The sequence below is a fragment of the Aythya fuligula genome, chromosome 1 (genome assembly GCF_009819795.1).
Source record: "Aythya fuligula isolate bAytFul2 chromosome 1, bAytFul2.pri, whole genome shotgun sequence".
Taxonomy (NCBI): Eukaryota; Metazoa; Chordata; class Aves; order Anseriformes; family Anatidae; genus Aythya; species Aythya fuligula.
This window is the reverse complement of record NC_045559.1, coordinates 78,264,912-78,289,845: the sequence shown is the minus strand read 5'-3', so window position 1 is coordinate 78,289,845 and position 24,934 is coordinate 78,264,912. Positions and strand designations below refer to the sequence as shown.

Below are 24,934 nucleotides of genomic sequence, written 5' to 3'. Positions count from 1 at the left end.
TCAGGCCTAGTCCATTACTGCCATTAGCAATTACAGCATATAACTTCACTGACAAATTTATCAAGACCTCTGAGCTGCTGTGCAGATAGCACTACAAATACTACCCTAAGCTGTGAACTGGCAAAATGAGGTTCTACATGGCCAGTTGAACTGTTCCAAGCATTAACAATAATTGAGAATTAAGACTAATTCAGATTTGGAACAACTTCAAACCTGGTTTACAGATGCCTCCTCCTCACCCAATTCAGTTGCACTTCTGAAATCTGGGTCATCCATACATTATTCCTCCAAACCAAGACACCTCCCTTCCATGCAACTCTTTAAAAGGACTCTGCCCTTATCCAAGCCATCTCTAACAAGCCATGTAGGTTGTGAGAAACTCCAAAACACAAGAGCATCACGTCACAAAATTCTTGGCAGCATGTTACAGATGTGGCTTGGTCAGCGAGGAATGGGCAAGCGGTTCAAGGACAAGGCAACAGCACCTGTATCCAGCAACGCCTTGGCAAGCCTTTCTTCCCACAGATGAGTGGGGCTCAGATCTCCTCCCCTGCCCCTGCACACCCTGCTAGGCTTGATCCAGGGTCTCATCCAACTTCTGTAGATAGATGAAAGCATCAAGCACATGGATAGAACAGGTGGTGGGTCAAGCCACAGCCCCGGGAGCTGGAAAGCCCCCCGACAGGTTGTTTGGGGCACCGAAGTTGCCGTCAGAGCTGCTGCGGCAGCCGGGGGCCACGGGGCCGAGAAGGGGAGCGTGCAGCAGACAGGTATCTCGCCTTCCCCTCCTCGGTGACAGGCCATAAAAGTCACGAGACGCCAGCGAGCCAAGCGGGGAGGAAAAGAACGAGGCGTCCAGAGTTCAAACGTAGCCCTGAGCCGCCGAGGCCTCTGCCCTTGGCCGGGGCCGGAGCCCAGCCAGCAGCGCGGCGCTGCGGGGAGCCGAGCCCGGGCCGGGCCCACGCTGCGGGCCCTACCTGCGAGGGGCAGGAGCGGGACCGAGGGGCGCTGCGGCTCCCCGGGGCTCCCCCCGACGGCGGCGGCGGCCCCTCACCCACCCTCCTTCTCTCCCTCCCTGCCTCCCGCACCTGCGGGCCGAGCCCCGCGGGAGGAGGACGAGCTCCTTCCTTCCCCCTCCGCCCCGTCGGCTCCTAAAATGGTGGGCCGCCCTCTTCCCTCCTTCCCCTCCCCGCCGCGCTGGCTCCGGGGGCAGCCGCCCCTCCGGACCCACCCGGGCCCGCCCGGGAGCCGCCGCCAGGCCCCGGGACGAGCCGAGCCGAGCCGGGCCGGGCCGAGCCCCGCGGCTTCCCGGGGGCCGCCCGCAGCGCCCTTACCTGCGCCGGCCTCACATGGCCGGGCCGGGGCCAGCAGCACCGCGCCCCCCCCGGCGCCGCCGGTGTCGCTGCCCCCCGCTGCCCGGGCCGAGGCGTCGCTGCTCGCCCCGGGCCCGCAGGTATGTGGCGGCCCGCAGGTGAGCCGGGCACACCTACAGGAAGGCAGGCGGGCCGCCCTGATTGGCGTGCGGGGCCGGGCCGGCCGCGGGCAGAGCCGCCGGAGCCAGCTCGGCGGCGGGGCTGCGCTCGGGCTGCGCTCCGCGACGGGCTCCGGGGGGAGAAGGCGCCTCACGCCCTCCCGGGCGGCGGCACAGCGGGTAGACCTGGCCCCGGGATCCGTCTCCCCGACCGGCTCCAGAAATAGGGACTAGTTGTTTGTGCCTTTTTTTTTTTTTTTTTTTTTCTCTCCCCAGACACATCTTCATTACCCGCGTCTCTTCTCTTCTCTCTTCCAGTCTTTATTTTTGCACGCCTGAACCCTTCCGCTCCCTCCTCCCCCCACCAGGCAGCCAGGGTTTTAAGGACAGCACCGGGTACCAGAAGAGGTGTCCTCGCAGCGTGGGGCAGGGTTCAGACCTCAGAGATCCCGACATCGTGTCCTGGATTGTCAGATTAAGGTAAGTGACTTAAACCGCGGAATTCAGAAGAAAATGTGCAGAATTTGTGTGGAAAAACTCTCAGAGTGCTACCAGAAGTCAGAAGCAGCCATTCTCAGGCATCCTGTCCTCCCAGGTACACAGGTAAATATCCCGAGAAACCCCGGCTGTGTAAAGACTTTCTCTGGTTGTTGTGCTCAGCTGTGTACTGGAAGGGGACAGCATATCAGTTCCCAGTAAAAGAAGTTCTTTCCCTGTCTGCCAGCTTGACTGTAGCCATAGGGACAGACAGTCTGTAGGGAGGTTTCCCTGACTTGGCAGAGTAGGACAGAGGCCAGCAGAGAAAAGATATAAATAAAAGCAGAAGAAAAGGGGAGGACAACTAGGTACAAAACATTGTGAGTTTGGGAGTAGCAGGACAAAGTGAAACAGCACTAATTTCAGCCTTTCTTTACTCAGTGCCCTGAAACAGCTGATTGTTGTGATCATAAAAGAAGGGGCAAATTTGGAAAACGTGGGTTTTTCATTTCATGACAAAATAGGTTGCTTGATTCTCCACTGCCCTGGTTTTATTACTTGCTGCACAGATACCTGGATTTGCTTAAAGGGGTACAGGATTTAGTGAGAATTCTCTTAAACGCAGTTTAGATCTTTTTTTGCAATGGATGCAGAGGGAGCAAAGAATTACGCTAGACAAGTGAGTGAGGAAGGAATTACCTATATTACGTTTTCTGTCTCCTTCTGTAGATATCCAGTGCCATCTCCTACCTGAATCTTTTTTCCTAATAATTTCATGAGGCTGCTGATGTGTACCCACCTGGACACTGGAGCAAAAGAGGAGGAGCTTGACGTGGAATTGGAGAAACCCTGTAGCCCACACTTGGGCATTCCTCAACTCTCCCTTGCCTATGTGGGATCTCCCAGGCAGGAAAACTGCCCCCACAAGTGGCATGCTCGAAGCCCTACTCAGCCAGCTACAAAATTGTATTTGTGCTAGCTACTGCTTTCTGATTCAGCTAATGCTTTTCTTTGCTTGTATGGATGAATAATTTTATCATAGTGGAACAGCTTCTGCAGTTAATACACCTATTCCATACCACTGCATTTGAAGTCAGCTGGGAGGAAATGGATGCTTTAAATTCCCAGAAGTCAAGAGACTGGGGAAATCAGCTCTGCATCAGGTGTTTCGTGGGTTGGTGTGCAAAACTCTGGGCCATTACATACACAGGTGATGCTTCTTCCCACTGCATTTATAAGCTCCTAGCAGCTGGCAGTGAGCTGGAACTAGGAATGCTGGATGGGAAATGGCACCTCTGTCTTCTAGAAAAGGATGATGTATTGTTTAGGAATGGCTTAACCTTTACCCTTCTTCTTGGCACCTCCAGCAGCTCCAGAGGCACTTTTCTTATTTGCTTTTGTGAATCATATCCTGAGGTACCTTGCTTTCCCTGCCCATTGCACTGGAAATTTGAGTGTCTAAGTTTTGGATTACCTAGTGGGGAGAAGTGCCTAAAAGTCATAACATGCAGCTCTCAGTATCACAGTATCTATGTCCTTCTATGGGCCAGCTTTCCTTCCCTGACTCCATGGGAACTGGGCTCCTAACTTCCATGTGGACCCATGAAAATTCCTGAAATGCCATTAAGGTACTTCTTCCCTTAGTGGTATGGAGGAAAGGTCAGTGGGTGATAGGTATGCTGCAGACTCACAGAATCACTGGGATTGGAAGACACCTCTGGAGATCATCTACCCCACTCAGAGCAGGGTCAACTGGAATAGGCTGCTGTGCCACAGTAGCCACAACTGTGTCCAGTAGGGTTTTAAATATCTCCAGGGGTGGAGACTCCACAACTTCTCTGGGAAACCTGTGCCAGTTTAACCGCTTTCATGGTAAAAGAAAGGGGTTTTGTTTGTTTAGAATATCTGCACATCTGGAACACCACACAGTGTGAGCAGGAGAGGTCCTGCCGCATGCTGGGAACAATCCTTCATCTGTAGGAGGATGAGATACAGTGATTCAACATTTTTGGCAAGTAGAGCCATAGCTGATGAGCTCTGTGGTGAAAGTTGAGAGCCAGCATTAGTGGGAAACAGGACAGAGAGTATAAAAGAGAAACGTGCCGGGTGGATTGAGAAGCATCATGTCCCATTTCAGTCCTCCAAATGCTGGACTGCACCACCTGAGTACCCAGCACATTCATTTTACTCCAGGAAGAAAAAAAGAGCCACATATCCTCCTGCTCCTTATTTGTTGTTTGCTTTCTGGTTAGCAGAGTCCTAGCATCCATCCTGTGCAGTTTATTTCCGTAGACCCCTCTCCAGCACACTGTGAGAAATGCAGTCTTCCAGACCTCAGCTCAGCTTTGGTGCCACAGGTCCCATGCTCTTACTATTTCTGTAGGTGCTAGCACATTACTGAGCTAGAGCAAATGCTGGAGTAAAAGGGAATAAAATGTTCAGATTTGTACAGTTCATTCAGCTTTTTTATCTCGAATACAGCCTTAGTTATATTGACAGGGATTACATCTAGATTTCTGTAGCTATTCTTTTGGATTCACTCAGCAGAAAGGATGCAATGGAATATTAAGCTGTTTCTGTATGTAAATCATCTCTCAGAAATACAGGTTTGAGCCTCCCCAGTTCAGATTTAGGTGTGTATCATACTCTGATTTCCCTTTGTGACAGCAGATAGGAAGGAACAGTATTTTGAGCTTTGATTTTGTCACTTACTTTTATAGTAGCATTTATAGCATTATAATATTTGTGTCTGATGTGCAAACTATTGCCCTAAATGGATTACTTGCTAAAACCCACTTTCTTACAGGTGCTGCCAAGAAACTTTAAACAGATAGACAAATCTTCAGATTCACCATCAGAGACAAAGTCTGCTATTAGAGGCATGAGGGTAAGGGCTCAGCTGGAGTCTCCATGTGTGTCAGCCACATAAACTGGCAAAAATGTATTTTTATTTAGGTACATCCATTTAGCCCTGATGTTGCCCAGCAATTCCCTTGATTATAAGCTACTGCCTGCTTTAAAAGGCAAAAAGGTGGTTTTTGCTTTTTGCAAATGGACTGGGGCCTGGTGGAGGTTGAGGAGCTTTCCTGATTACAATGATAGCTGCAGCTCTTGCAGCTGCAATCCAGATGAGTGTCAAGGAAAATGACTTCTCATGTCAGGGCTCATGCTTGTGTGTTGGCTTCATATGTACAAATGCTGGTTTCCTTGACTTTTCCTGATTTTGTTTGAATTGGAGCTAGGAATGGCCAGCCTCTAGTAGCAAAACCAAGCAAATTAGCATCAGTGGTCACTATGCAAATATTGTCAGTTGAGCAGAGAACATGCCAAGCCACTGTGAAGTTCATAACAGTATGTTTAAAAAAAATAATCCCTGCAACATATCTCCTACATAAGATTTCCTATGATTAGCTACAGCAAAGTGTAGCCTAAAACTTTGCATTTCTTTTCTTATGTAACATTTTAAAAGACAGAAAGGAATAGCTTAAAGTTTAGTTTAATTCAGGTAAACATCTTTTTATTCCAGATAAATAAAATATGGACTTGAATACCCAAGAATATCTTTAAGTAAATATTGGGGAAATAAAAAGGGAACTATACTTATATGTTCTCTGAAGCAATTACACAGCCTTTGATGATATATACTGTCATCAAAGCCAACTGTTTCCTGTTTTCCAGTAATGTTTGGCAACTTAGTGACTTCATTTCCAGTGAAATAGTAGTGAGCTTTTAAATTTTTAGGAAGATTTTCCTCAGCTAACATTACAAAAATTACACATGATGTACCTAGTTCAATATTGCATCACACTGCTTTCCATAGAGTATTGCTTTTCAAGCCATGTTCCTACCTGACTAATATATGGAGATCTATATGGAAGTATTCCCATAGGTAACTAACAAGTATTTGATACATGTGTATATATATATATATTTTTTTTTCCAGAATGTAAACCTGCAACCAGTGCAAGGAAAAGATGGTTTATGACCAAGAACAGCAAAGAGGGCAGGGCATTCTCTGGCACTTCACACTAAATATCAGTATAGGTGTCTTCCATTAAGTAAGATTATTGCAGTCATTTCTGTTGTCCACGCACATCAGGATGTCCATGGGCTACCTGAAAAGCTCATGGTAAGCCCATGGTCCACAAAAGGTAACTAAGAAATACAAGGCAGTATCTGTAAACAAGGATCCCAAAAGCAAAAACAGGTTAAAAACAGTGCCACATATTACTAAGAGGCCTCTAAAAGGACAGAAATGCATTATGGAGGCAAAATTTCTCTGTTGGGTAACAGGGAGTCAGACAAGGAGAAAGATAGGAAAGCATTTTATAGGATTACCTCTACTCCATCGTCAAAAGTGTGAATTCCTGGGAATTTAGAGTGCACAGCATTGGTCTTACTATCCACGAAGAGCATAAACAAATTTTGAAAAGCTTAACAAAAGCTAGTTATGCAAACATTTTCAAACAACTGTTCCTTTATGCCAAATGACATAGGCAATTTCTAGCTCAGTTACAGTTTTGAGGAAATCTTTCTCCTCACTGGCTCACTACAAGCAAAGGATACTCTGATTATTGCTTGTCCCTGTCAGGCATCTGAAATACTACAGTGCAGTTCCCAGGGAGGTTTGGGTAGGCCAAAGGTGCAGCCCTGGGTTTCCTGCTGCGCTCTTCATTTCTTCTTCATTTGTGATTCTGAAATGCAGGAGGAATGCAAAAAGCTGTCTTTTACCCCCAGATCCTTAGCTGATCTTAGATACCGCCTTCAGAGATCTATAGCAGTGTTGCTGTTAGTGGTGTGAGGCTGCAGCAGAGATGCAGGAATGAGATATGTGGGGAAAAGTCCTAAGGATATCATAAAGCCTGGCCAAGGCAGTGAGGCTGTGGTGATGTCCCTGTAGGAGTCTGAATGGAATCCAGCCCCATCCTGAGTGTTGCTTCTCCTCAACTGGAGACTAATTTCCTGATAGCTTTGCTTTTATGTGCTCATTTTCTTCTGGAGCTTCATCCATCAGACTATCTGGCTGTAATTCGTAGACTCAATACTTTATAGCACTTGATGCTTCTCATTGCTTCTGCAGGGCTCTTGATCCTTGATTTAAGAATTATATCCTACTGCAGACTGTCTGGATGAAGTACCTTTAAACTTGGCCTCTTGGAATGGAGAGGGTCTGCAGAAATTTTTGCTAGCAGGCCCATCAGCAAACGAGCAAACTGGAATTTACCATGTCATGTCCAGCCACCCTGCCTGTGTGGTGGCAGGACAGGGACAGGGAGGACAGCTGTACAGGTGACTGCTTGAATTGGACCCAGCTGCATCCCTGTACAGACATGAATCAGAGTCCTACTGCTATGTCTTGGAGAAGTAAATTGCTTCCCAGCCCACGATACACACCTCTCTCTCTCTCACCTACATATGTAGGTTTAAGTGCTGGATCACATCCTCTAATGGCCTTGACCTTTACCTGGACCTCACACACTAGTGTTTTCCTTATTTCCTGAGAAGTTAAAAAAAAAAAAAAAAAAAAAAAAAAGCCTAATCAGAGAGGATCCACAATCACAGCCATTTTTTTCCTTTCCTTCCCTTAGGATCCTTTCAGAAGCCCAGCAGAATACTGCTGGGTCTCTTGAGAACTTTCTCTCTGCTGCCAACACAAAAACTTTCTCAGAGTCTTTGTCCGTACTTTTCTTATATAAATGGGTGTTTGAGGCAGTAACTTATTAGATGCATGTCTATAACACTCCAGGTCCTCTGTAAAATGGATGCTAACAAATAATTCATTTGCTGCCAGAACAACTAGGAAACTTCTCCCTCCTGCTATCTTTGTTTTTAGGTAGGCCAGATATCCTGAGGTTGGCTGTGAGCCCTAGAAATAAATTATTGTAAGTGAGAGGTGAGATACAGACAATGTCACACCACTGCAGGTCATTTTGTGTTAGCCAAAGCTGCTCAAACAGTGCACTGTATAGTTAGAACCTCAGCAGAATCCAGCGTGGAATGTGAAAATGAAAGGAAAAGCAAGTTGTGGAGGGGCTTGCCAAATAGCTTGATTGGTTTAACGTGAAAGGGAACATGCTGCCTTGGAGCTGGATACAGGAAACATTGCACGGGTATGCATACAGGATTTTACCCAGGCGGGTGGCTCTAGTGCCTTATCATGCACAGCAAAGGGAGGATGGCATTCAAAAGCCTTCCCCTGTGGTTGAAACGGCATCACTGCCTCTGCCTCAACTCCATCCTGCCCATTCTTGTTCACTCAGAAACCACAGTGCTAAGAAGATGCTTCTTCCCAGCTTGTATCCTCATGCAATAATGCCCATCTAAGTGTTGTTGCTTGTGGTGTAAGTCAGTGCTGCTCGCTGCTCAGACCAGTCCTTTGCTTTCTTTCCTGCCACTGGCTAGACAAAAAATCCAGCCCACAAACAAATTAACCTGTCCCATGCATCTATAAAGATGATTACCAGTTAAAGAATTGCACACAGAAGTCCCTGACTTGGATTAAGAGAATCTTGAATGGCTGTAAAAACAAGCACTTAAAATTATAGAAATTCAGAATTCAGAAATGGATGAAGGGCTTGAAGCTTTTGGTTTGGCTTTTTTTGGGTGCATATAATTATGCACAATAGTGTAGTTTTTAATGATGTAAACACGTGAATTTTCACAAGCTTAGCTTTTACGAAAGAGGACAAACAAAGCTGAAATATGCCTTCCTCCCCACTCAGTGTCTTTGCATGAGAGGCAGTCCTAGAGTGACCTCTCAGCTTCTATATGTAATGACATAGTGCCCTCTGTTGGGAAGCTGTTCCTGATGCTGTCTTCTCCCTGCAGTCAGGTGAGGTAGCATTAACACAAATAATCATACTTTCAGACATGCTCCCATATACTGATGAAGCAGGTTTAAATTTTTTTCCTCCTTAGCCACTGCAGATGTTTTGTGTTAGGTTTGAGCAAGCAGTTGCACTACATTACTATTAAGGCTTTCTGTGAAAGTGTCAAGAAAGACCTACCATTTTATTATAGTTTCAGCTTTTTAAAAATAAAGCCTCCATGATTTTAGCCACAGAAGAAACTGAGAACCCCTTGTTCAGCTGGGTGCACGAGTCATGCTGCTTCACATCAGCAGCAAGATGTGTGGGGCTACAGACTGGCTGCTTGCTCTGTGTGTGTGGACAGGATGATTAGGTTTAGCCTAAATAAACTGTCTTTAAGAGAGGTTGTTGGGCAGAGGAAGCAAATCCTACTGCCTGGAATACCCTCTCCTGTAGCACAATGGTTTATCTCTATTCCTGACAAGAAGAAAAGAAAACATTCTCCCCTGGGCTTTGCTTGATCCCTCTTCCTCACTTACCCTACCAAAGTAGGGCCAAGGTTGGCCATTTGTCTCCCACCCTGTCCTGCCATCCTCAGCATCCAATCCTCATCATACATTGATGAATCCTCGCCCTGCTCCAAACACTGGAATGAGATTAATGCTATACTTACCAAAACATGTGCACTGTGTTGGCCCAGCCTAATATAACTTGGTGGGATCTACGTTGAGAGTACAGTGCTGGTCACAGACACCTTCTGTGGGACCAAACCCTTGCTCTAACCCAGCTCTCACACAGCGTTTGATCCTTAATATCAGTGGCCTTGTTAGGCCTTAAAAATATATATTTTCTTCTGGCTCATGGTAGCACAAGACCAAAACCCAGCTATGCCACCCATGCTGGCTTTCCTGAGGGCCCCAGATTTAATATTAATCCTTTAATAGCCCGCATGTTTAGTGATAGAAAAGTCCGGGCATTTTACTGAAATCACTCCACAATGTTGGCCCAACATACTATCATCCTTAAAGTTGCCAGGGACAATTTTTTAGAAGCCAGTTCAGGCAACACATCATCTCCTATTTTATCAGCTTCTAGCCTAGTCTACAGATTTCATCCAACTCAAGCTCCTACTGACAGTCAGTCCCTTATAGAGAGTAAGATGTACTTCTCCACAGTATTACCAGTTCTAAATCTCCCAGGACCAGTGTATTGACAATTAGTTTTAAGAGAAGGATGGGGGAAGTCCTTTAGTTCTGCTAGATAAATACATTATTTTGAGCCATGACTGTTCCAGCATTAGAGCAATCAAAGGTGATGCTTGATAAGGATATAGTACATTAATTCCTTTATGTTCCTTCTTCTAGCCTTATCTCTAGCCTAGCATTTTATACCACCCGAGGATTCCCAGTGCCTCTCACCCGAATACCTCAGTATGGAAAACGAAACCTTTCCCATATGATGGGTGTTACAGAATAGTAGTTGGTGAGTTGTCAAAGTAGAGCTCTCAAAGTAGACCTCTCAAAGTGAGCTTTCAGAGAAATACAACCATCCACACAGTGGTGGGTAAGTATCATTTGTGTGGAGCTATGATGCTATTGATGGGAAGGCAGACTGAAGTGGGATTGTTTTATATAAGCAAAGGCACAGTTTTCATGAAGCAAGCTTTTGTCCTTAACTCACAAAAAGAGCCTTTATGTGATTCTCACTGTGTGATATTTTTAGTTTTCTTTGCATTTAATTAAGAATGGCACAAGAATAATACTGCAAATAAAACATAAAAGCCGAATGAACTTATAAAAAAAAAAGTGTTTTTTCTACCTTAGGTGGAAAAAAACAACAAACAAACAAAAAAAACTTGGTACATTACATTCAAAGCTTAAATTGTAAACTGGTAGAGACCACATCTGTGTCGTGTGCTTGTCATGCATTTATCTCAGTGAAGAGTCTCTTCTGAAGTTATAACATCACCTGGGATGGATGAATTGCAGTTCCCAAACCATCACAGAGCAAAAAGAAATTAAGACAAAAGTTATTCAAAGGTTAGCTTGTTACAATGGTTAGTTGGTGAATAAGAAGTCTAAATACTTTATTTCTGTGAAGGGACAAAAGGTGAGGTAAACAAACTGTGTATGGTCTTGCATGGTCTTGGATTTGAAGTATTTCACAGCTACAGCTTACAATGACTAATATAGTGCAAACAATGATTTATAATAATTCCAGAATATGTCATGCTTCCTCAGAACAGAACAAGGATAAAGTTGCCTTCTTTCTGTTTTGGACAGGTGCTCCAGACAACCAAGTTAAATGTCAATCCACTGCCCAGATACTCTCTTAATACCCAGAGATCTCAATATGGCTGATACCCTGCTTTGTGGTTCTGACTCCACACAACTATCTGCTTTTTTACCTCTTTTTCTCTCTCAATACATAAAGGTTCTCCATTTCTTGAATCTCCTCCTCTGTCATTAGTGATTCTCACAAAACCAAAATGATCTCTCAAAGCCCATCATCTTAGTAAGGCACTCAACCTCCAGCCATTGTTACCCCACTATAGTGAAGCAATACTAGATTGTCGTCAGTAGTGTTTGGGGTTGTGCCTCATATTCCCTGCAAGATCCCCCGGAGCTGCTTGGATATCTTTCCCTTTATCCCATCTCTGGTGCAGTCAAGGCCTGCCCTGCAGGACTTGCAGTGACCATGCTCTGTTCAACTGTTGATTTCTTGCTGAAGTGTGTTAGGTGATGCTGAGTGAGTGATGAATCCTGGCTCCAGCTCTTCCCACAGGGAGCACAGAAGTAGGGCTTCTCTCCAGCTTGAACCAGCTGATGTTAAGTCAGGTCAGAATTCCCACCAAAAAAGGCACAGCTTCTAAGGGTTTTTTGTCCCATCTGGTTTCCCTGTTGGTGAATGTAAAGGTTAAAATGTGTTAATTTTCATACAAATTCTTAGATGATAGTTCTCATTATAGTCATTTGAGGTAACTTCATCATCAGCTGGAACAGAGGCCAAAAACCCACCACTACCAAAAAACATTAGATATAATTCCTTCCCCAAACAGACAAACACCACATGGAGAACAGCATTTATAAGCGTGAAAGCCATGAATCAGTCCTTCAGCTGAGGGGTTCTGGGCTCAAAGACTGACAGAAGCAAGCAGAGAGCTTGCAGGCTGGCATTCATGGGTTCTCCTCTTCTATCTGCCACCATCTCCCACGTTTGATAGCCTTCATCATAATTTTTTGTTTTATAGAGTGCTTCTTAGTAGCAGATGCATGCCGCAGTGGGGAAAACTGAGATGGGGAAGAAGGTGGTGAATGAAGAGACTTGCACAAAGTAGCCTATCAGGCCTGGAAAGCAAAGCTAAGAACTGGCCCCACACCTACAGAATGGTAGATGAGTGTGCTTCCCCTTCTCTAGGCATGTATTTTCATCATAAATCAAAATAATAAATCTTACTTCCCAGTCTCTTTTGCAAAAGTATGATGTCCTCATTAGATATTATCTGTATGTGGCTTTGCACATTCAAAGTTCTCTTTCAGTGCTTGATATGGTCAATCCTTTAATGCCTCTAAGTAGCTTATCCAGTCTGTGGATGCTCTGTCCCTGATGTGCAGAGGTACCAGAGCTGACTCTGAGAAGGCCCATCTTGTCCTGATAGGGATTATGAGCAGGAATATATCTAGACTATTTCAGAGTCATCCTGAGTCTGGAAGAGCCCAAGCTGATGCGCCCTGGTGGAGCCAGAAGTTTTTGGTATGGCTGGAGATGCACCAGAATGGTTGCCCACCGAGTTATCTCAGACTCAGAAAGGCTTATAAGCTGTGGTTAAGCATGGACAGTGCTGGTTCTGTGGATGGAGCCTTGTAGTGCAATCCATACCACACTCCCCAGAATTCTCATGTCCCACAGGACTTTTTATGCTGTGTGCCAACAGACATGTACAAAGCCTATTTCCCATCAGAAGTAATGATTTGGCAGTGTAGGGGTAGCTTATATTTGTATAAGATAGACAAAGAAACACCTCCTAGCATCATCAGCCAGGGACTGCCAGCAGCCTCCCCAGTCAGCATATAGCCCTAACCAATTGTATCATCAGTATTAGCAAGTTGGCTGGCCAAGCTTATTGGAGTTATTGGGAACATTTGGTGGTGAAAGGCCAGACTGAACTCAGCATCTGGTTAGATGTTTCAAGATAGATACTGAGGTAGCAGCTCAAGAAAACCTCCTTAACACCTCTCTGTGTATTTTATTTATTTGTATTGCTATTAAGATGTCCTGTGTAATAAATGGAGGTGAAAAATCTTGCCAGCATTTACATGCTCAAGAACTGCAAGGCATTTCTTGCTCTCTTTCTTTCTTTCTTTTTTTTTTTTTATTCTTAACAATATTTTGAATTTAAATGTTTTTATTCATACTACTGAAATTACTGAAATTAAGCTTTGTAAAACTAGTATTTTACCTAAATGCTAAACTTTTTTTTTATTACCCAGATATTTAATGATCCTAATGATAGGTATGGATGCTGGGTTTTTTTGGTTTGTTTGTTTTTTTTGTTTGTTTGTTTTTGTTTTTGTTTTCTGTTTGTTTGTTCTGGGGGCTAGAGGAGTGGGGTTGGAAATGTTAGATGGCCCTTTAATTTGCAGAGGCTGAGGAACAGTGTGGGAGGCTGTCCTCTGCTGGTAGAGCATGGTGACATTTGCGTAATTTCTTTTAACTTCCGGCGAAGCTGGTTTCACAACCTCCTTAGGTAATCCATTCCAGTGCTGCATTACTCAGAGAAAGTTTTTGCAATATAGAGCCTTTTTTTTTTTTTTTTTTCTTTTTCCCTTTCTTTTCTCCCCTGAAAGCTAACCTGATTAGATCCTATCTTTGTCCTTCCAGCAACACAATCTCTGCCATCCTTCACAGCAGCCCCTCATATACTGGAACTGCATTATCAGTTCCTGTGTTACTTCGAGCCTTCCCTTCTTCAGACTAAACAAACCTGGCTCCACTCTCCTCTGAGGTTGTTTTCAACATCTCTTATTGCTGCAGATGCTCTCCTGTGCCCGGACCAGCCAGGCTGTTTGCTGCCCCCTCTACAGTCTCAGCAGTGTCTCTGGGGGCACAGCTGCCAGGTTCCCGAGCCACGCTGGTGCAGGAATCAACATGTTGGTGACTTGCTCCGGTTATGCCCCAGCCCTGCCAGATGCTGGGCGTCCTGGCTCTCTGGTTCTTGTCCTGGGTTCCCAGGTTGTGAGAAGTCACTGTCTCTCCTTAGATGCTCTCCCCATCCTTTCAGAGGCAGCAGGTCCCAGACTGCACTCAGGTTATTCAGTCCCACGGCTGGCTCTGGGCAGTCCTTGCATCAGCTGCTCCACTGGGCAACCTGCTGTTTACAGAACCTGTGTACAGGCTGTGTACAGAACCACATCCTTAGAGTCTCAGCCAACGCCACTAAAAGAATATAGTTAGCTCATTGTGGCTAATATTGCCATTAATATTTATTATAAAAGCAGCACATTCTCTCTTGTTGGTTTTTAGTTTCAGCCTACTGCTGTAATAAAAGAGGCTTATTAGCATTCCCTGTTCCCCCAAACCATCTTTACATTCCTTCCATGTTCCCAGTAGATTTGGTGTCCCTGCACCAAATATTTTGAGCTGTTCCCTGGACAAGATATCACAGAAGCTGTCAAACAAAATGTGTAAGGGCCAGCCTCTCATTGCTCATCCTCCCACAGGGATATGAGCATGAGCTTTCTGCTGTAGCCAGCTATAGAAACATGCTCATCTTTGATTCCTCTGCATGTTTGTTATGTTTTTTAAATGAGTTGGTTTGTTTCTAATTGACTAATCAGGGACTGGCAGTGTGATAAAAGAGGCCTTATTTTCTCAAGAAACTACAGAAAAAACAATGAGTCTGTAAAAAATATATAATGATATCAATCACTAAATATGAAAATATGTGTTTTAATAAAGATCAAATAGGGCTTTTGAACTCTCTTCTGATTTTGAAGCTTCTGGGTCATTCTGAACATATCTAGAAATATGAACATAAAGAAAATTTAGGAGAAATGTCTTTTTGGCTGAGGCAAAAGCAGAGAAGAAACAGCAGAGTGACTCTGTATTCACAGGGAAGATGGGGTAGGGAAAACATCTTTAATTCTCCTTTTCCACTGCTTCCAAAACCTCTCAGTTCTGGAGGGGAGGGCTGGTATGTAAGAGCTCTGTCAGCTTGCTACAGCAGCTCTCCTTGAATGTTTTTCTTTGACAAGGCTGGAAGAGGGCAAGCAACCAAAGGAACCAGGGAGAGCTCTACTCCCTTTCCATCATGAGTCTACGTCTGTGGAGCAATTTCTGCAGAAACTGGACTGTGTTTGAGGCATCCCAGCTGAAGACTAGGGCTGGGGTTCATCTGCCCACATCTCAGCATCTGCAAAATGGGTGCCTCTGAGTTCTGGGCCAGGCTGGAGTCACTGGAGAGAAATGGACACTGTTAGGCAGGCCGTTATTCAGCTGGCATATTTCATAAGTCTACTTTTGGAGTAGGTGAATCATGCACTAGAAATGCTTCTTTAATATTTGACTAGGGGGCTTTTCTTGCTTTTTTGGATGGCTTGTTCTCAGTTTATGTCAGACTTCTTGCTTCTAAGTAACTTTTTTTTTTTTTTTTGTATTCTTGTACGTTTTCATTTTTAATATTGTTAATCTTTGCTCAAGATGAGGATGTGATGATAAGATATCCTTCTGTAAGAACAGGGGTTTCAAAAACCAGCATTTTGACTCCTATGATTTTGTAGTTTGTCTTCAGGAAGGGATAGGGATAGAAATGATGAAGTACTAAAACCAAAAAGACAGAAGCCAAGAGGAGAAAATGATGAGCAAGTCAGAATCTGAAACAACACATCCAGGGAACACAGATGATGTGGTTTCTGTAAAAAGCATGTTTGTTTAGTTAGAGGGGAAGGGAATTTATGTGTGCATAACTGCAGTTTAATTAACCATAAAAATCACTGTGTGTAAACAAATGGACAGATTAACTTATTGGATAGACTATCCAGTGTCATATTACTATGTTGGGTATTATATGATATAGTGATATATTATTATAGAATTTATATATAAACACATCTATGCATACTGTTGTAGTCTCCAAATCTGTGCATGCAAGGTGAATGAGGAGCTTGACAGAGAAGGGTTTGTGTACGGAAAGTGGAAAATGCTGGAATAAATAATTTATTTATTCCATCTAATGATTTAGATAGGTCTTCACATTTTAAAGTTACATTTCTGACCCTTCAATATAGCTAAGAAACAGTTGAAGATGGGACCTAGATTCAAGAAAGGTCCCCTAGTGCAGAGATAACTTTCTGAAAGTTAAGGATGATGCCTTTTTTTTTTTCAGTTGCTTAAATGTTCCCTCTTGATCCGTTCTACCCTAGCCCAGTATATGCAACAGGAAATGGGCATCTGCTGTCCTTTAAAAATAAGTATGCAGGGATGCTGTGCTGTTGCTCCTGCCACTCCAGAAGTGTCAAGAATTCAGTCTTGCTTACTCAATCTTCTAGCTTATTTGATTACCTTTTAATATTGAGGGAACAAAAAAAAAAAAAAAAAAAAAAAGATGGCAGAAGATTTGCCTTTAGGAAAACTTTGGTCTTTGTTCCTGTCTTTGTAGGCACAGGTACTTCTTAATGATCTTGCAGTATGCAGAAGAGAGACTTGGAGTGGGAGAGCCAAAGCAACAGCACTGTAACTGGTGTGTGTGTGCTTGTGAGAGCAGGAAAGAGCATAGGATCATGCCAAGAGCGGTGTGCCAGTTGGTTTAACTCAGAGGGACATACACCTGAGCTCTAATTCATGTTCCTATGTAATCACAGTTGTCTCCCAGACAGAGGCCAGGTTTAGATGTTCTCTATCACATTTTATCATCTCTATTTTATTTTCTTGCCCTCTTGTTTAGCTATTAGTGGGCTGCATTCATTGTTGTTGTTGTTTTATATATATACTTGTTTGTATGAAAGCTGTGTTTTATTTAGAAAATTTACTTATGAAAAGGGCTATAGACTGAGGTATTAAAGACATCCTGTTGGGCAGAAGACAGAACTTCATTTACAATGGATAAATGCATTGTTTTTACTCAAACAAAGCAACAAGCAAACTATTCATGGAATGGCATTCATCTGTAATAAACATTTTACATAATACATGCAAGTTATTCATGGAATGGCATTCATCTTTAATAAATATTTTACATAATACTGACCACTCAGGATTCCCAGGAATTAAAGATTTGATAACAGCATTGCCTCTCCTTTTCTTTTCATTGCTTTTGATCTCCATACTGTACAATGGTTGCAAGTTTTTTTCCAGTTCCAGACCCCAGAACATTTCCAGTATATTTTTGTCAACTGCTGTATAGTACATGCAAGGCTATTAATAGGTCTTTGCTTTTCTTTTTGGCCTTTCATGGACTCCTCAGTACTTGTTTCCAAACCCTTAAAAGTGCAGGGCATGTAAACTGAAAATTTGCAGAGAATTTTTTGGTGACTTCTATTTTTGAGGGCATGGGATGTTATTTTAAAACATAATATAATTGGTGGTGCTCTCCTTGTTGCAGTTACTGAAAGCAAATCATCCTGGTCCCTTCACCAGTTCAACCATCAGTCTTGGCGAAAAGTAAGTGTCCAAAACCTGGTTATGAAGTTGTGAGGCCATTTATTGGCTGCACCACCAGCCTTTGCTGGAGATACATGCGAGGCTTAGCAAGCTTTGACCAGTAGCACAAAGCAGAAGGTGTTTTGCATATTGAGTCATAGTATTAAATGTGTTCTTTACAGTTGTTTACAGTGCAATTCATTGTAAAAATGAATCAGCTAATTCATATTTAATCTGAACTAGGGTTATGAAACTTCAAATGACTATATGGGAGATAGGTCACTGTGGTGATACACCTATCATGTAAGTAGTAATTCCAGCCAAAACATTTCCTCATTGTAATGTATTTTCTCGTATTTCTTCTTGCTTCTGTAGAAAGCCTCTGCTTGTAATAATTGGAAAAGTTGAAGGCCTTTTTTTGAATTTCTTAAATACAATTATTTATAATTAAATGTCTCAAAATAAATATCAATTTTGCTATGATACATATTACTATAAGTAGAAATATATACTACGTAACTAGAAAACAATGTAACAGTCTGTTCTATAATGTTTAATCCCTATAGCAGGAAGGAGTGTACTGAGCTGAGTTTTGCAGTGGCTGGTTTTACAGAAGTATTACCTGCAGTGTTGTTGGTTCACAGTGCAGGGTGGGGCTGGAACACTTTCTTTTTTAATTTTGTATCTCAGTGATATGGGTAATTAAAAGTGCTTTCTCTTGTATATTTCGCAGTTGACCACCTAATGCAATCATTGGGCAGGAGGCCACTATGGGTACATGTACATCAAACTCCTGCTCCTTTTCACCTACTGGCAGATGTGTGAGCACCACCACCACCACCCCTCCCCCAAACAAAAAACAACGACATTCGGTTTCCCCACTCCTAAGGATGGCCTCTGGGTTTCTAGAGCTGAAATCTCTTTCTTCACAGTTTCTTAGCATGGTGTTGTCCCATCAAAATGGGGTCTAATTGAACAGAGGCTGCAAGGTATGTGCATTATGGTTGGATGGGACTATTGCATCATAAAGTGGCTCCTGAGCATTTAAACTCTGACCTCTAGGCTTGATAAAAACCTCTTTAAATTGGGTTATTACTGCTATCATGGTTACTCACCATGATAGCAATATGTAACATCCAACACTGGGCTTTCACTCTCCTATCATCTATATGATTACAATTTAATATATATATATATATTTGTTTTTAAGGGCCCCGTCCTTTCAGGAAAACTCTACATGTTGTTTGTTTTTAAGGGAAAAGGTGAGATTTACAGTTGAAATGGGCATTTATGTTCAAGGGCATATTTTTATGTTTTCATTTGGCTTTGGTAGCATTGCTTAATCTAAATCTTGTATATGATTCTTTAGTGAATGTTATTTACTTAATAATTCTAGTAGATAAACGTTTGACAGAGAAACTTAGACTCAGTTCTACAGCCCAATGCAGTATTATAAAGAATTCACATTGAGCCCCCTCCTATTTAATTTTTTGTTGGTGGTGGTTTGGTTTGGTTTATAACCCTTGTTATTGCTGACTTGTCAACCCTGTATGCAATTCTGAGATCAGAAAAGCCAGTATTTACACCGCTTTTTTATATAGATATAGATAGATAAGTGCCCACACTTTCAGAGATCGCACGTTGCTGTTGCAGTTGTAACTGTAGTAAATGGAGGAAGAGGGATCCAAATGCACCAAGCAAGCCAAGAATGTATTAATTTTTTTCCCATGCTATTAAAATGGCTTGAGATATCAAATACACTCCACCCTAGTCCTGCTTTTCCATTATCTGTTGAAATCAGCATGGTAGTCTAAACTTGGTCATTTTGAAACCAACCACACATCCTAGCTGAGACAACAACTTTGGTGGTAAAATCTTGATTTAAGATGATATTATGCTATTGATGCCCTTGAATAAGAATAGGCATGCAATCTGTTGTAGGGATCTGGGTCTAATCTTTATGTAGTATTACCAGGGCTCTATTTATTGCAGGTAGTTTAAGATCTGGAGATTCACATGATGAGAAGGTGAAAGAGGCTGAGACAAAATTGGAGTTGATGACCATATAGAAGCTGCAGAAGGTAACAAGTAGTATGAGCTTTGGTGGCAAGTATTTAATTATTAGAAAAATTCTGTTGGGAAAGTTTACAGCTGAAAAGAGCTATATAGCTGAAAATATATTGGTCTACGAAAAAATGTCAAGTTACTTGAAATTTCATTTTGGGAAGACAAGAAAACTCTTTGCAAAGTTCAGTCTTTGCAAAGACTGAACCTTTCCGGTTTTATTTAGAGATTATTGTCAAAATATTAATATTTTTTATTCAGGATAATTGTTTCTTAAATGTAAATAGAATTACAAAAATAGGTAGAAATAAAAGTCGGAAGGAAATAAAATTATCTTGATCCAAGGCAATTTTTCATTTTACAGACAGCTTTGATTTTTCATTTCTGGTCTTCCTCTGGCTGAATGTTAAATTTCCCTTTACAGGAGGTGGATGACTATGTAGCTCTTCACCAGTTTTCTGTGCAATACTGGAAAAGGCCACACGGGGGACAATGGCACAAGGTAGCTGATACTCTACAGAAAGCGGTGCAATACAGATTGATTGCTACTGCTCATCAAAAAGATACAACGTTTCTGAAAGAGCCTAGACAAAAGTCTGTATACCGGTGTAATTAATTCATTACACTTTAGTTTTGCTGTATGAGGGCTGAATTAGGTCCTCCGTAATAATTTCAGGTGAAATAAATATCTAGAGAGTTAGCCCACATACACAGAAGAAGGTAAAAAATACCTGTGTGAGTAAAGAAGTCCAACCCAACAAAGGGAAAATTATTCTCCAACGCATCCTTTTTACATGATTTCAGATGAATGTGTGAAATAACTCATCTGACCTTGTCAGTCTCTGAGAAGTCACAGGTCTCTGCAGTTTCTCTTAGACTAAAAAAATAGGTACAGCTGCTGATCTGAGAGCCTCTGCAAGATAAGGGACTACTGGAAAAGACGGTGAGCACAACACTGTGCATACACAGATACAACAAGAAATGTGGCAGAGTAGTACCATGTATTTCTGGCACCAGACAATTTAATTATTATTATTTCTGTTTTATTTTACTTTTTGGAAGAGCAGACACAGCCATAGGCTAATAAGGTATGTTTTAGGTGTGAATCCTAATCATGATGATTTTATTTAAATGGACTTTGTCAATGATAAGTTAAATCAAGAGTAAAAACAGCATGGGATTTTATTAGACTCGGTGCATTATGCAGGAAAACATGCAGGATTCCATCAGCAGCCTGCTGATGCAGGTGAACTGCTGAACTGATGGATTCTCCCCAACAGCTTTATTAGCACCTGAACATTTCAGCCTCCTATGGAGGTGAATTAATGCACAAAACTTCTTCTGGCCTGAAAGAAGCTGTGGGCTGTTCCATCTTTTTCTGTCAGTCCACCTGGTGTCTTCGGGACCATTTTTCTTCCCTTTCTTTGCAGTATGTGGGGCTGGGGTTCCAAAACAAAGTCCTCTGCCACAGACTCAGTTTAAGAGGTTCCCTTTTCCAGTGTCACCCTTTTCCTCACATTCCCCCAGTCTCATACCAGTGCCTTCTTAGATGCAGACACCCAGCTGTCTGTGCAGCTGCCAGCCATAACCAGTCCCATGCTGAACAAGGGAGAGTAGGAACAGATGCTAACAATTTGTTGCTCAGAGGTAGGAGGGACCTGTTGGGGTCAGGTAAGGACAGAAAGCTCTTAAACTGGCTTGCTGTCAGAGCAGTAGTGCCATAGAGGTGCACCTTCAGAAAAAATCAACTATGAAACAACAATGTGCATCTTATTTTCCCTTTTAATCTGATTTTATGTCTGCTAAAACCAAAATAAATCACCTAAACTACACTCAACACCCTTTTGCATTGGCACCTGCAACCATTCCCTTCTCCAAACTGTTGCCATGTCAGTTTTCTACTTTGTCTTTGCTCTGGTTCCCCCTATCTGTCAGTGACTGACCTTTTGGCATGACATTTTCACTTCTGATTCTGGACAACCAAGTCTTGAAAGAAGTAACCAGTTCCCAGATGAATAGCAGTATCCCAGGGTTCTCACATATTCCTCCCTGGGAACTCATCTACTCTTGTGCTTTCTCTAAGACCAGTGTCCTCGGGGAAAGGCTGGATCAGCAAAAAGAAAATGTCCTGGTATTCCTAATCATTTTCTCTAAATTTTCACTTAATTCCTCATAAATTTCTCTTATTGAGAAACTTTTATTTTGAAAGGTGATTGCTTGTGGTTGAAAAGATGGATTATTGAAAACCCTTATGGACATTTGTAGTCCTCCACCACCACCACCGCCTCCTCCACCACCGCCTAGAACGATGATATTGAAGGTTAGATACAATAATAATGATTCTATGTATCCTCCACCACCACATAGAATCATGGAGTATCCCCAGTTGGAAGGGACCCATAAGGATCATCAAGTCCAACTCATGGTATCACAGGTCTAAACAAAATTCCTTCTCCACCACCACCACCTTCTCAAACACCACCTCCGTACTCCACCACCAGTAACTAGAACAATAATTTTGAAGGTCTATTCCAACAATAATAATTCTATATATCCTCCTCCACCACATAGAATTGTGGAATATCCCCAGTTGGAAGGGACCCATAAGGATCATCAAGACCAACTCCTTGTAACACAGGTCTAAAAAAAATTCCTCCTCCACCACCAACACCGCCTCATCCGCCACCGCCTAGAACAATGATATTGAAGGTTAGATACAATTATAATGAGTCTAGATATCGTCCTCCACCACATAGAATCATGGAATATCCCCAGTTGGAAGGGACCCATAAGGATCGTCAAGTCCAATATTTGGTACCACAGGTCTAAAAAAAATTCCTCCTCCACCACCACCACGACCACCTCCTCCACCACCGCAAGAACAATGATCTTTAAAGTCTCTTCCAACAATAATGATTTTCTGTACCCTCCTCCACCACATAGAATCATGGAATTATCCCAGTCGAAAGGGACCCAGAAGGATGTTGTGGTTCCTCTCGAGTGGGCAGCTGTGTTCCACCATAGCCTCTCTCTCATTCCCCCTCCTCAAAGAGGAATGGGGATAAAATATGTGAAAAGGGCTCGGAGGTTGAGATAAGGATGAGAAAATCATGCAGTAATTATTGTAACAGGCAAAACAGACTCGGCATAGGGAGATAGTAAGATTTATTGCTTATTACTAACAAGCTAGAGAAGTGAGAAACAAAGGAAAGAAACCAAAAGCACCTTCCTCCCCATCCACCCTCTTCCACCTCCTCCCCCCGAGCGATGCAGGGGAATGGGGGTTATGGTCAGTCTACAGCGCTTCTCTGCCGCTCCTTCTCGGTCATTCTCATCCCCTGTGCTGTGGGGTCCCACCCACGGGATGCAGTCCTTGATGAACTGATCCGGCGTGGGCTTCCCACAGGCAGCAGCTCTTCCAGAACTGCTCCAGATATGGGTCCGTACCACAGGGTCCATCCTTCAGGAGAAAACTGCTCCAACCTGGCTCCCCCACGGGCAGCAGCTCCTGCTGGGTCACCTGCTCCTGCGTGGTCTCCTCTCCACGGGCTACAGGTCCGGCCCAGAATCTGCTCCGGCAGGGGTCTTCCACAGGCGGCAGCCTCCGTCGGTGCAGGGCCACCTGCTCCACCATGGTCTCCTCCACGGGCTGCAGCGTGGAACCCTGCTCCACCGTGGTACTCCATGGGCTGCAGGGGGACATCCTGCTTCACCATGGTCCTCACCACAGGCCGCAGGGGACTTCTGCTCCGGCGCCTGGAGCACCTCTCCCCCTCCCTCTACACTGACCTTGGCACCTGCAAGGCTGTTTCTCACTCCTCCCACTCTTCCAGCTGCTGCGTGGTGCAGTGTTTTTTGTTTTTTGTTTTTTTTTTTTTCTGCCTTAAATATGCTCTCACAGAGGTGCAAAACAACATCGCTTAGTGACTCAGATCTGGAAAACAATGGGGCCCTTACCAAACATAGGGCAGTTTCTAGATCCTTCTCACAGAAACCACCCCTATGGACCCCTGCTACCAAAACCATGCCATGTAAACCCACAACAAAGGATCATCAAGTCCAACTCATGGTACCACAGGTCTAAAAATAATTCCTCTACCACCACAACCACCTCTTCCTCCAAAACCTCCTCCTCCACCACCGCCTAGAAAGATGACCTCAAAAGTTTCTTCCAACAATAATGATTCTATGTATCCTCCTCCACCACATAGAATCATGGAATATCCCCAGTTGGAAGGGACCCATAAGGATAAACAAGTACAACTCATGGTACCACAGGTATTAAAATAATTCCTCCACCACCACCTCCTACTCCGTCACTGCATAGAAAAATGACCTTGATGGTCTCTTCCAACAATATTGATTCTATGTATACTCCTCCACAACACAGAATCATGGAATATCCCCAGTTGGAAGGGACGCATAAGGATCATTAAGTACAACTCATGGTACCACAGGTCTAAAAATAATTCCTCCACCACCAGCACCACCTCCTCCTCCACCATTGCTAGATCAATGACCTTTAAAATCTCTTCAGACAATAATGATTCTATGTATCCTCCACCACCGCATAGAATCATCGAATATTCCAAGCTGGAAGGGACCCATAAGGATTATTATGTCCATGTAATGGTCCCACAGGTCTAAAAATAGTTTGTCCTCAAACACCACCACCACTGCCTGCTCCTCCAACACCGCTAGATAAATGATCTTTAAAGTCTCTTCCAAGAATAATGAATCTATGTATCCTCCTGCACCACATAGAATCATGGAATATCTCCAGTTGGAAGGGACTCATAAGGATCATCAAGTCCAATTCATGGTACCACAGGTCTAAACAAAATTTCTCCTCCACCAACAACACCACCGGCTCCTCCACCACTGATAGAACAATGATCTTTAAAGACCCTTCGAACAGTAATGATTCTACGTATCCTCCTCCACCGCATAGAATCATGCAATATCCCCAGTTGGAAGGGACACATAAGGATCATCAAGTCTAAATCATGCTACCACAGGTCTAAACAAAATTTCTCCTCCACCAACAACACCACCGCCTCCTCCACCACTGCTAGAACAATGATCTTTAAAGTCTCTTCCAACAATAATGATTCAATGCATCCTCTGCCACCACATAGAAGCATGGAGTATCCCCAGTTGGAAGGGACACATAAGGATCATCAAGTCCAAATCATGCTACCACAAGTCTAAAAAAAATTTCTCCTCCACCACCACCACCACCGCGTACTCCACCACTGATAGTATAATGATCTTTAAACTCTCTTCCAATAATAATGGTTCTATGTATCCTCCTCCACAACATAGTATCATGGAATATCCCCTTTTGGGAGGGACACCTAAGGATCACCAAGTCCAACTCATGCTACAACAGGTGTAAAAATAATTCATCCTCAATCACCACCACCACCGACTCCTCCACTACTCCTAAAACAATTATCTTTAAAGAATCTTCCAT

The 24,934-nt window shown here is 43.3% G+C and overlaps 1 protein-coding gene and 1 long non-coding RNA gene across 4 annotated transcripts in view; one reads left to right on the top strand and one right to left on the bottom strand.

The window, feature by feature from the left end:
• ARHGEF5 (Rho guanine nucleotide exchange factor 5) overlaps positions 1–1,366 on the bottom strand; it is a 36,090-nt gene extending 34,724 nt beyond the window's left edge. Inside the window, exon 1 of the mRNA XM_032206465.1 lies at positions 1,335–1,366. The gene's annotated coding sequence lies outside the window, so the exon portion shown is untranslated. The remainder of the gene's footprint in view (positions 1–1,334) is intronic.
• A 27-nt stretch (positions 1,367–1,393) lies between these two features.
• Positions 1,394–20,734, top strand: LOC116501091. 3 transcript variants are annotated; one of them, XR_004254366.1, is made up of 8 exons: positions 1,394–1,453; positions 1,790–1,951; positions 2,678–4,835; positions 17,357–17,415; positions 17,638–17,697; positions 18,128–18,383; positions 19,387–19,475; positions 19,883–20,734. It is a non-coding gene; the product is annotated as an uncharacterized LOC116501091 (long non-coding RNA). The 3 variants fall into 3 exon arrangements; XR_004254365.1 differs by lacking the exons at positions 19,387–19,475; positions 19,883–20,734 and having other exon boundaries at positions 18,128–18,753; XR_004254368.1 differs by lacking the exons at positions 17,638–17,697; positions 19,387–19,475; positions 19,883–20,734 and having other exon boundaries at positions 18,128–18,753.
• Positions 20,735–24,934: the final 4,200 nt, after the last annotated feature.